At 43.7% G+C, this 12,163-nt stretch overlaps 1 long non-coding RNA gene across 2 annotated transcripts in view; it reads left to right on the forward strand.

Annotated features, from left to right (window-relative positions):
* Nucleotides 1-6,298: 6,298 nt before the first annotated feature.
* The window catches only part of LOC112442045 (uncharacterized), a 40,978-nt gene continuing 35,113 nt past the window's right edge, over nt 6,299-12,163 (forward strand). Inside the window, exon 1 of one of the 2 annotated variants that reach the window (XR_009491085.1) lies at nt 6,299-6,788. This is a non-coding gene — a long non-coding RNA (uncharacterized lncRNA). The remainder of the gene's footprint in view (nt 6,789-12,163) is intronic. The other variant, XR_003030038.2, reaches the window with a different exon arrangement.

The raw sequence follows: 12,163 nt of genomic DNA on the forward strand, positions 1-12,163 counted from the left end.
AGTCTCAGACCTGGGCTTTGAGACATCAGGAAGGGTTTACAGAATAAGGAGAGGCACTCTGGGGGTAGATTTCGGCTCTTGTGTAGGAATGGAGTCGTCGTGGATAAAGGCACATGGGATGGGCGTGGGGGTCTCGGGAAGGAAGGGAAGAAAATAGTAGCAGAGCATGGAAATAAGAAACAGACAGTGGAAAATAGCAATTATAAGGGCTGATATATGTTAATCAGGGGCCAGGTCCCAATGCCCAGCAACTGCCCTAACTCTCACAGCAGATGTTGGGATGCAGGCGCAGTTGTCATCATCATGCTTGTGGGTAGTTGAAGAAACAGACTCTGAGACATAAGGAACCGGTTGTGGGTCAGTAAGCAGCACAACCAGAATTCAACCCAAGGCTGCCTATTTTCACCCATTTATGAGTCACAGGACCCTAGCATGAGCCATGTTGGCCTTCTTCTGTAGAAGAGGAAATGGGGAACTCCCAAATGGTATTTAAAAGGTATCCTCATTCTGTGATGACCTGGAAGGGTGGGCAGGGAGAGTAAAGGGAGGTTCAAGAGAAAGGGGATATATGTATACATCCAGCTGATTCATGTTGCTGTTCAGCAGAACTAACACAACATTGTAAAGCAATTATGCTCCAATTAAAAAATAAATTAAGAAAAGAGATACCCCCAGGTCTGTATTCTGGCATGAGAACAAGTCTAGGTGTCTGATTAGAATGATACCTCAGCTCTAAAGGTAAAATAAGAATTGGCATCTTGGTTAAGCTTGCAGAGAAACACTACAGAGTTTCTCCCATAGACCTTCCAAAGTGAAAGTTAGTCATGTCCAAGTCTTTGCAACCCCATGGACTGTCCAGTCCATGGAATGCTCCAGGCCAGAATACTGGATTGGGTAGCCTTTCCCTTCTCCAGGGGATCTTTCCAACCCAGGGATCAAACCCAAGTCTCTCGCATTGCGGGTGGATTCTTTACCAGCTGAGCCACAAGGAAAGCCCAAGAATACTGGAGTGGGTAGCCTATGCCTTTTCCAGCGGCATCTTCCTGACCCAGGATTCGAACCGGGGTCTCCTGCATTGCAGGTGGATTCTTTACCAACTGAGCTATCAGGGAAGCCCATAGACTTTCCAAAGCACTTCACAAATGGTGCCAGGTGGGAGGTCAGGAGAAGATAAAAGTCTTAACCAAAGTCTTTAAGAAGGCCTGAGTGAGACTTGGGTTCCCAGTAGCCATTTGCCTCCTTACACACTAAACCAGAGTGTTTGAGGGTGTATGTTTGTTTTTTAATATTTATTTATTTATTTGGTTGCATTGGGTCTTAGTTGCAGCATGTGAGATCTAGTTCCCTGACCAGGGATTGAACCTGGGCCCCCCGCATTGGCAGCTCAGAGTCTTTAGCCAGTGGACCACCAGGGAAATCCCTGTATGTTTGTTCTTTCCCACTGAAATACAGACAGGGCAGGAAAACAGTGGTGGGGGACCCAGGCCCAACATCAAAGCCTTTCATCCAGGGTCCTATGTTCTACCCCTCACAAACTAGCTTTGCTCATAAGTGTTTGTGAGCCTTCAGCCTATCAGTCTAGGTGACTCCATACTGAAATATTGTTAAACGTGAACAGAGTTTATTTCCAGCCATTCATGTATATCAGTGCTTATCATTCAATGCCTTTAATTCCTAACAATGACATCATCCTCTTTCCCAAAGCAGAATGAAGCTCTGAGTTGGAAAGTGACTCCCAGGGAAGCCTCCATGGATTGGGGTAATATTCAAGCTGTTTCCTTGGGCCCCAAGTCTGAGGCAGACTAATCAGGGAGGGTGGATAATCTCTGGTATTGTCAGAGATTCCTATCTCTTAACTGAGATGAAAAGACCAGACCAAGAGACCCATTTCCCTGGCTCAGTGGTCAGTAAGAATGCATCTCATCTCACACGAACCATGGGAGCCCCAGGCCTTGGGCAGACTCCAGTGTACTGTGTCCTCCCTAACTAGGCCCCCGATGGTATCACAGACTTCCAGTAGAATGACAGAGGCCCTTTAAAATCAAATGACACTCATTCTATATGTGGGATCCTATAGCTCAGGGAGGTTAAGAGCAGTATCACAGGCCATAGAGTCACCTGTTCAGTTAACAAGTGTTTATTGAGTTCCAGCTGGGCTCCAGGTCTGTGATGGGCAGTGGTGAGGAGGTGATAAACAGATCTGACCCTGGACCTGCCCCCTTGGAGCCTACTGGCCAGTAGGAAATGCAGAGATTAAATCAACTATAATAAAGAATGAAGTAAACTTGTATCAGGGTGCACAGGGCAGCAAAGAAGAAGTTCAAGGGGCCAGGGGTGCCCTGTCTGGGGTATAGTGGGGATCCTTTCAGGAAGGCCTTCCTGAGGGGGGAGATGCATGAACAGAAGTGTGCAAGGGAGGGAGCGAGGTGATGGAGTGGAGGCATTCAAGGTCAAGGGAATGGTCTATGTAAAGATTGAGGGGCAGGAAGGGGCAGAATGTATGAGGGCCCAGAACAGGACCTGCATGGGCTGGACAAGGGAAGCTGACAGATGAGGCCAGGAGAAATCAACAGCCACTCTAGAACTGAAATCCAGGGCTCCTGGCTCCTCCGTGGAATATAATAAATGACAGAGGGGAAAAATGCAAACAGATCTAAAATGTGGACCCTGCCGATGTAAGAGATGGGAAAGTGTATTTTGAAGGTTTTCCCACCTCCCCCTTCAGGATTGAAGGTATTGATGAGTACACAGTGTTACAAGGGAAAATTAGGGCAGTTGACATTGAAGGCCTCTGGGTATTCCTGACTGGCCCTCTCTGGCCTGAGCAGGTGAAGTCTACAGGGAAGACTTGCTCCAACTTAGTGCCACTGCTCAAAGCAGCAGTGACTACACTAGAGAGAAACTGTAACATCCTGGCCACAACACCTAATCACCTTGAAGGTTACCTGGATGAACAGACTGCCACGCTGGGATCAGTGCTTCTCACTGTGTAACAGGGCTGGGACTAGAGTAAGGACAGCATGGCACTCACCTTGGGTGTGAAATTTAAGGTAGTGTCCAAAAAGCCATCATGGAGATAAATAATATTTTAGTGCAGTATTTCAAAAATCAAAATGAATGCCAAGGACCCACAATGAAAAATATTTCAAAAGTTTAAGTAAAGACCAGATCCAACCCTACTCATGTACAACTCAGCCTCATTTGACTCACCATAATCCTGGCCCTGGTTCCAATAAAACTTTATTTACAAAATCTGGCAGGCAGTCTACAGGACGTAGTTTGCCAGTTTCATTTTGTTAAAATATCACACTAAACTCTTATTTGCTTACTGAGGTTTTTGGTGCCCCTTAAATTTTGTGTCTAAGATCAGTGCCTCCCTCTTCAATGGACATGAAATTGAGCAAACTCCAGGAGATAGTGGAAGACAGAGGAACCTGGTGTGCTATAGTCCATGGGGACACAAAGAGTCAGACATGACTTAGAGACTGTACAAGAATGGCAATTTGCCATTGCCTGTGGTGTGAGCTCAGGCAAATAACTTCCATCTCTGATCCTCGATGTCTTCTCATGTAGTACATGCAGTAATGGTGGTCCCAACCTCCAGAGCTGTAGTGAGGGTTACCCTCGTAAAAGACATTCGCGCAGTTACTGGCACTCGATTAATAGTGATTGCTTGTGTGGCTATAGTAAATATTTTGTTTATTGATGTTGCTTTTATAAGAGTTCTCTCCAACAAGAACCAATTCTGGGCCCTCAGGGGACTTCAGAGGACCTGGCATTCTCTACGGAGGGGGCAACTTTCTCACTTAAGAACAAGCCTCCTTTGGTTAACTGGGGCAACTTGGAGCTGCCTGCAAAGAAACTGTTCAGCCAAGGCCAGAACCAGGTGCCTCGTGGGCTCCCAGAGTTCAAAACCCCATCATAGGGTGGCCCAGACTCTTGCTATGAATTTGAACTTGTCTTGCAAAACTGAAGTGTTTCAGGACCCAGGCACGCAGTGTTGTAAAAAGGGGCAATTAAACCTATAAAACCAAGGTTTACAGGGGAATTTATAGTGTCGGAGGCTTTTTATAGCTTTTTAGATTAGTTTAAATAGAGGAAAAACGAACAGAGGAAAGAAAAAGAGAGGACTTGAAATTTGAGGAGACTTAAAAGTTCAGAAAGAAGCTTTTAGGAAGCACAGAGGGGTCATAATCAGAGGCACATTTTTCCATCTTTCTGTCTCTTGCAAATTGGAGCAAAAAAAAAAAAAAAATCAAGAATAGCTGTCTCCTATCCCTCCTTTTTTGCCTTGTCTTGGCTGTTTGAGAAGACCTGCAGGGGCTGGGGAAAGTCCTGAAGAGGGACTGGAGAATGAATGTAGGATTTTGAGAACATCAGTAGGTCCCATGGTGACTTCTCTAGACCTTGGGAGGAAACTAGCCTCACTCCATCAGGCAGGTCCATGCAGTAAGGAGTCGATGTGCAGCCATGGGAGTTTGTCATAGGAGATGGGAAACATCCTCATTAGCCGTAAGGTGACTTTGGTCCTCAGAATACAGACCACGTGGAGAAAGTACACACTAGGTCAAAGTTCTTCAGACCATGGTCTGAGAATCAGAGTTCCATCTGGCCACCACCCTCCCTCTTCTCTTTCCTCCACCCACAGTGGCCTCCTTCCTCTTTCTTGAAGCATCTGTGTCGTTTTATCCTTGGCTAAAGGCTGTTCCTCTAGCAGGAAAGCCTTTTTCACACTTTTTAGATTTCTCAAATTCTAGAAGGTCCACTTCTTTTTTTTTTTTTTCTGTTAATATTTGTCTATGTTGGCTGTTAGTTATGGCTAGCATGATCTTTCTTGATGGCACCTGGGCTATCTAGTTATGCCACAGGGGCTTAGTTGCCCCGCAGCTATGGGGTTTTAGTTCCCTGACCAAGGATCGAACCCATATCCCCTGCATTGCAAGGTGAATTCTTAGCCACTGGCCAACTGGGGAAGTCGCTGAGGTTCATTTCTTAATGATAGAGTTCACCAAGATATTACACAAAACAAGCATGGTGCACAAAATGTAGATATAGTACACTGTACAATGGAAAAATACACAGGCAAGATTATAATGTTTTCAAATTTATCAAATTTTTGAGAAAGGACATGCAAGCCACTGTGAAATATCTGACTCCAGGAAGAAATGTGTGTGTGAAGACAGAGGAAAGAAGACTCGCTTTCCCCCCATTTTGTAAACTCTAACTTCCATTCTGTGATCATGCAGAACTTACTCAAAATTCAGGTTAATGTTTTAAAAAATATTTAAACTCCCTTGTGGTGATCTGTACTGTAGTTTTGAAAGATGTCACCATTGAGGCAAACCAGGTGACGTGTACACAGGCTTTTTCTGTCTTATTTCTTCCAACCATATGTGACTCTACAATTAGGTCAAAATAAAAGGCTTCCCTGGTGCCTCAGAGGTAAAGAATCCACCTGCAGTGCAGGAATCACCGGCAAGAGACACAGGTTTGATCCCTGGGTTGGGAAGATCCCCTGGAGAAGGAAATGGTACCCCACTCCAGTATTCTTGCCTGGGAAATTCCATGGACAGACGAACCTGGTAGGCTATAGTCTGTGGGGTTATGAAGAGTCAGAAACAACTTTGGGACTAAACAACAAACAAAAATTGAACTCACTTCCTCAAGAGATTTCTCTGCGTCCTCTGCTGCCCAGCGTAGTCCTACCTAAAAGGGACCCACTCTGACCCGGCATATGAGTTATTTAAGCCCTATATCAGTCAGAACCGTTGGTAGGCTATGTTGTTGTTTAGTCGCTAAGTTGTGTGCTAAGTGGTGTCTGACTCTTTTGAGACACCCCCCACCCCCCCCGCCCCGCCATGGACTGTAGCCCTCCAGGCTCCTCTGTAAGTCCATAGGATTTCCCAGGCAAGAACACTGGAATGGGTTGTCATTTCCTTCTCCAAGGGATCGTCCTGACCCAGGGATCTGAAACCATGTCTCCTGCATTAGCAGGCAGATTCTTTACCACTGAGCCACCAGGGAAGCTGTTGGTAGCCTATACTGGTTGTTAAATATTTTGAATATCACATCCAGATATTTACACTCTTATGGTAACCTAGACTTCTCTTTCAAACGCACTTGTCAAAATTCAATTACATAGTTGAAAAAGTTTTCAAATTACAAACTCCATGAGCTTTTCCCGGGAAAGAGTATTGGAGCAGGTTGCCATTTCCTTTTAGAGGGTATCTTCCTCACCCAAGGAAAGAATATTGGAGCAGGTTGCCATTTCCTTTTAGAGGGGATCTTCCTCACCCAAGGATTGAAGCACCTGCCCCCCCCTCCCCCCGCCCCATTCACACTGCAGGCAGATTCTTTCCCACTGAGCCAGGGAGGCCATTTTAACAACAAATGCTAATGCTAAGTCATTTCAGTCATGTCCAACTCTGTGCGACCCCATGGACAGCAGCCCACCAGGCTCCTCTGTCCACGGAATTCTCCAGGCAAGAATACTGGAGTGGGTTTGCCATTTCCTTCTCCATAACAACAGCTATTTGAGCTCAAATAAGCAGCCTTCTTTTCAGTCACTAAGGATTTTCAAACAAAGTTCTACAAGAGATCATTCAATTGGTTTGATTTGACCCAGGTAGTATGCAGCACTCCTATTGGACTTTTTAGATTACCATTTCAGTATGGAGGATTCCTATTGGACCTTTTGACCACCATTCAGTATGCAGCATTCCTGTTGGCCACTCTGACAGATGCTTACGCCGGTGCTTCCAACCAGCGTTTCCACAATGGCTTCCCAGGTAAGTTCTCATCTGTTTTTCTTCCTTTCAGTTACTTAGAATGCCGATTTACCGTATTTGCATCTTTTATCTTTAGATAGAGGGCTTTCTTTGGGTGGAATCTGTCATAGAGAAGATCTGTGAGAGGAAGTAAAGGTCATGTTTAAACTCAGTCTCCTGGGCCCATTCTAGCACAGTTGCTAAGTGTGGTCTCAGAAAAGTAACTGACTTTTTTGTGTTTTCTGGCATCCTCACCAGTAAAATTGGCTAATAACAGTATCTGCGTCATAGGGCTTTTGTGAGCATTAACTGAGTTAATACCAATCAAGAGCTTGGAACCACAGCCAGATATACGTTAAGCATTTAACAAATGTTAGCTAAAAGCGTTTGGAGAGTCTTTATGACATGGTAACTGGTTGATTTTCTTCCCAAAGCTGATTTAACTCAGTTTGAATTTTTGGTTCTGCCACAAAAGTCAAATTCAGTTCTCTTGGTGAAGAAGCTTAAAGACTGCTATTTCCTGTCCTAATTATAGGCTTCAGCTGATGTCACCCTTGTTTTCCATTAAACATACTCAAGAATGTCTGGGTTGATTATTTCTTTGGCCAGGTCCTTAAAAATTATTGAATATTTGTTGAGTTCCAGGAATTCTACTAAATGCTTCAATACATTATTTAATAATGTTTAATCATAATTCTGATTCTGAAATAACCATTTTTAAAAATGTATCAAGCAGCAGTTATTGTGTTAAGGATCTTAGCTCATTTCACCCTTGGAAAAGCCCATAGAGTAGATGTTATTATCTGTATGAGATTGATTAACTTTTTCAAGATTATAGAGGTAGTCATTGATACAACAGTGATTTGAACACAGATTTGGCTGATGCCAGAGCTTGTAGTGTATTTCCAGACTTCCCCCCTCCACTGTGCTTATACAGTCTTAATTAAACAGTTATTGTGTGCTACAGTAATACATAAATATCATACTCAAAGTTATCCGTGATTTTTTGGGTAGTGGGAAGTTTGACAAGCACGGTTTTGGCAGATTATACCTAAAATGTGTATGTGTGCCTGTGTGTGTGTGTGTGTATCTTTTTCTCACATGTATGATATTTCTGTGTTGTTGTTGTTGTTTTTAATCAAAAGTTAGTTGCTGAGAGTTACAGGTACATGTCCACTTTAGGTGAATTTCTTTAAAAACTATGCATAATTTTGGAAAATTAAAATTTTAAGTAGAGGCTTTTTGAAAATCGCTCAGTCCTATCTGACTGTTTGGGACCCCATGGACTATAGAGTCCATGGAATTCTTCAGGCCAGAGTACTGGAGTGGGTAGCTGTTCCCTTCTCAAGGGGATCTTCCCAACCCAGGGATTGAACCCAGGTCTCCCTCATTGCAGGCAGATTCTTTACCAGCTGAACTACTTACATTAAAAGAATATGTGTCACTCATTTTTTGGAAATTTTAAAAAAATATTTATGTATTTTGGGGCTGTGCTGGGTCTTATTGCTGCTCAGGCTTTTGTCTAGTTGTGGCAGGCAGCAGTTGCTGTCTGGTTGCAGTGTGCAGGCTTCTCATTGCTGTGGCTTGTTTTGTTGCAGAGCACGGTCTATCCGGCAGAAGCTCAGTAGTTGTGGCACACAGGCTTAGTTGCTCCCTGGTATGTGGGATCTTCTCAACCCAGGGATAGAACCCATGTTTCTTGCATTGGCAGGCAGATTCTTTACCACTGAGACACCTGGGAAGCCCCATTTCTTTGGAAATTTAAATGAAAATTTAAGTAGAGGATGTAGGTATTAGACACTATAGTGAAAAAATACATAGCACTCATTCTTTGTAAATTAGATAAAAATTTAAGTAGAGGGTTTAGCTAACTTTTTAAATTACAGTTATTCTCGTGGGGGAAAATGATTTTTTTATTATGTTAAATCATCATCTCGGTATGTCATTTCACATCCCCAACATGCATCTGATTTTCACACTTGGATTCTCTCATATTGGGTGCATCCTCTATATGTCTTAGTAAAGAGATGCATTAGGGGGTGGGGCTTATTACACTTTTTGATATCCAGATATCCTCTAGGGCTCTGCAGTTACTATGGAATAAAGTTCGGAATATATACCCTGGTAATTCAGGCTAGCCAATACACAAGTTGATTTTTCTTCTTTGTGGTTTCTAATAGCCTTCCCTTCATCCTGCACCACTTTTTTCTGGGCAGGAAACCCAAAGGGACAGCAATCAGGAAGAGGATTCCATCCTTGCCTTCTCCCTTTCAATGGAAGTGGATAATTCAATCAGTCCACAGACGTAAGGCCTCATCAGCCAGCAAGGAAAGGCAGTCCTTAAGCTAAGTCGATTCAGTGTTCATTGTTCTCTCTCTCTCTCTCTCTCTCTCTCTCTCTCCTTCTCTTCTTTCTTTCCTTCTAAGCTAAATCTAATGGAAGACAAATCAATCCACACCAAAAGGAAAAAAAAAAATCAGGCTTATTTTCACCAAAAGAAAATTTTGTTTTGTTTTTTTGGATCAGAAACACAGGTCTTCCCAAATCAAGTTAAGTGAGTCCCAGATGTGGACTCATTTCAAATGAAAAACACACCCCCATCATCTCAGGCAGAACTCTGCTTGAGGAAACCGGTGATTGCAATGCCTGACACCAGAGAATTTCTCCAGAGAGTTTGTCCCAGCCTGTGGAGAGGAAGAGGAATGGGGAAGATGAAGGGCTGGCGTGCTTCTCCTCCCCCTGGGGAGAAGAGAGACGGGATTCAGGTTAATGAGGTTGGAGGGTCGATGTGAACCAATCAGAGGAGTGGAAAGCATCTTTGAATAGTGCCGAGGATGGCAAGAATGGAAGCTGCCACATGCTGAAGGCTGGGTTTATTAATGAGAAGGCACTGAAGCCATATTACACAGCCTGGACATGTACGGCCTGAAACAAACAAAACCCAACGAGAAATGACAGTGACGCTCACACTTGTGGGCATTCTGGAGAATTCTTTTTCCATGGGAGAATAGTAGATGGCAGCTGGAATGCTGGGGAACAACATGATGTGCAAATTAATATATTTCTTTTAAAGGCCAAGAGGAGAAGAGGGCCTTCTGACAGCCTTTGATTCGACCATTAATTTTCAAAGACTGATCGAGACACTGACATGTCACATGGACCTGCTTCTAGTGTTAGACCAAAAAAAGAATGTTGAACCATGTAACCAAAGACATCTCTTGGTGAAAGATCCTCCTTTTAACAACTGTAATTCGCATTTTCATCAATGTCATGCTGTGCGTAGATGAAAACAGTCATTTAAATGTGTTTCTTCTGTCTTCTCCTAATAAGCTTGATTTTACATTTCTTGCCATCTGGTTTGTTGAACAGAAATATGGAAGTACTTTTACTCTCTATATGCTTCTTACAGGGTTTAATCTAAGATGTGGTCTTTTCCTTTTTACTAAACTGGACTCTAACTCAGATTTTTCCCCTTAGACAGGCTCTTTGGCTATTTTGGCAGGGCTCTTGCCCTTCCTTAAGCCGAACCATTTAGCCCAGTGTAATTACTTTATGATGAGCACCTCAGCCATTTCTTCCGAAGCACATGCAGCATCCTACCTCACTGTGCATCCCCACAGCATCTCAGCAGAGTTTATTAAACTCAATTGAGCCGGATGAGTTCACATAGCTCTCCAATAATTATATTTCTCAAATTGGTCCCATAATAGCAATAATTGCAAGCATGCATTGAATGCCAGCACTCTGCTTAGCGCTTTAAAGACACTTGCCCACTGAAGCCTAATCTCAACTCCATGAAGTTAAGATTGAGTCCATTTTACAGAAAAGGGAACCAAGACTCAGTGAACAGCAGAGCCGGGATTTAAAACAGTCACTGTATTCTAAGTTCTCTGCACTTTGCTTCTATCTTATACTGTGAGTACGGTGCTGGACTCCAACAGAGCACAGATACCTGGGAGGGAGTAATGCGAACTGCCAGGGAAGGTTACAGAGGGCTTTGTCATAGTACCAGGTCTGCTATGAGGTTGCCGGACCATGGTCTTGGATGGAGGCGTGGGACATGGAAACATGAGTGAGCATGGGGCAAGGGGCACCTGAGGACATGGGCAAAGGGCTGGAGCGCTGATGTTTCTAATGAATACAAGCCAGTGTCCAAATTATACAACTTTATCGTGTCTGAGATATGAACCTGTATTAATTTCCTGTGACTGCTGTAACAAATAACCACAAATTTGGTGGCTTTAATTTAAACTAATAGAAATTTATTCTCTCTTAGTCTGGAGGCCAGAAGTCCAAAAATCAAGGTGTCAGCAGGGCTGGATTCCCTCCAGAGGCTCTAGAGGAGAAGCCTTGCTGGCCTCCTCCAGCTCCTGGTGGCTGCTGGCTTTCTTAGCTCATGGCTACGTAACCCTAACCTCTGCCTCCAGCTTCCTCTGTGCCTGTGTCTTCATCTTCTTCTCATCCTTCTCTTCTAAGGATACTTGTCCTTGAGGTTAGAGTCCACCTGGGTAATCCAGGATGAGTCCACCTTGAGATATTATTTTGTTAATTATTTTTTCTTTTTTTTACTTTTTTAAAAAGCATTTATTATTTTATTTTAGATTTTATTTTTTGGCCATGCCACATGGCATGTGGGACCTTAGTTGCCCAACCAGGGATTGAACCCACTCCCTTGCAGTGGAAGTGCTGGGTCTTAACCTCTGCACCACCAGCAAAGTCCACACCTTGAGATCTTGAACCTTCTTTCATGGTGGCGGTGGTGCTTTAATCGCTAAGTCATGTCCAACTCTTGAGACCCCATGGACTGTAGCCTGCCAGGCTCTTCCAGCCATGGGATTCTCCAGACAAGAATATTGGAGTGGGTTGCCATTTCCTTCTCCGGGGGCTCTTCCCAACCCAGGAATCGAACCTGGCTCTCCTGCACTGCAGACAGATTCTTTACCAACTGAGCTACTGGGAAGCCCTACTCATATTGATAAAGACCCTTTCCCCCCACCCCTCGCTACCAACATCCACATCCTATCAGACCCATCGTCAGTTCTCATTGCCTCATCTTAATCAAACCTCTCAGCATTTGTTCCAGTTGATCACTTTTTCCTTTCTTCATTTAGTTTCTGAATTTTTGCCCTTCCCTAGTTTTCTCTTTCTCCACCAGAAAAATAAAAAAGACCCTTTTTTCCTAGTAAAGCCACACTCATGGGTTGTAAGAGGGTTAGGATGTGGATGTATCTTTCTAGAGGTCCAGCTTTCAACCTTCTACTACCCATATAGCAAATATTAAATAAAGGGAATCACTGAAACCTTAGGCGAGTAAAGAGGAATTCTGTTGAAAAGAAGGCAAAGACCATGGGTTAGAATTTATCCCCTCCCCTTGGCAGTTAGCCCCAGGCCTAAAA

The sequence above is a fragment of the Bos taurus genome, chromosome 17 (genome assembly GCF_002263795.3).
Source record: "Bos taurus isolate L1 Dominette 01449 registration number 42190680 breed Hereford chromosome 17, ARS-UCD2.0, whole genome shotgun sequence".
NCBI classification, from domain to species: domain Eukaryota; kingdom Metazoa; phylum Chordata; class Mammalia; order Artiodactyla; family Bovidae; genus Bos; species Bos taurus.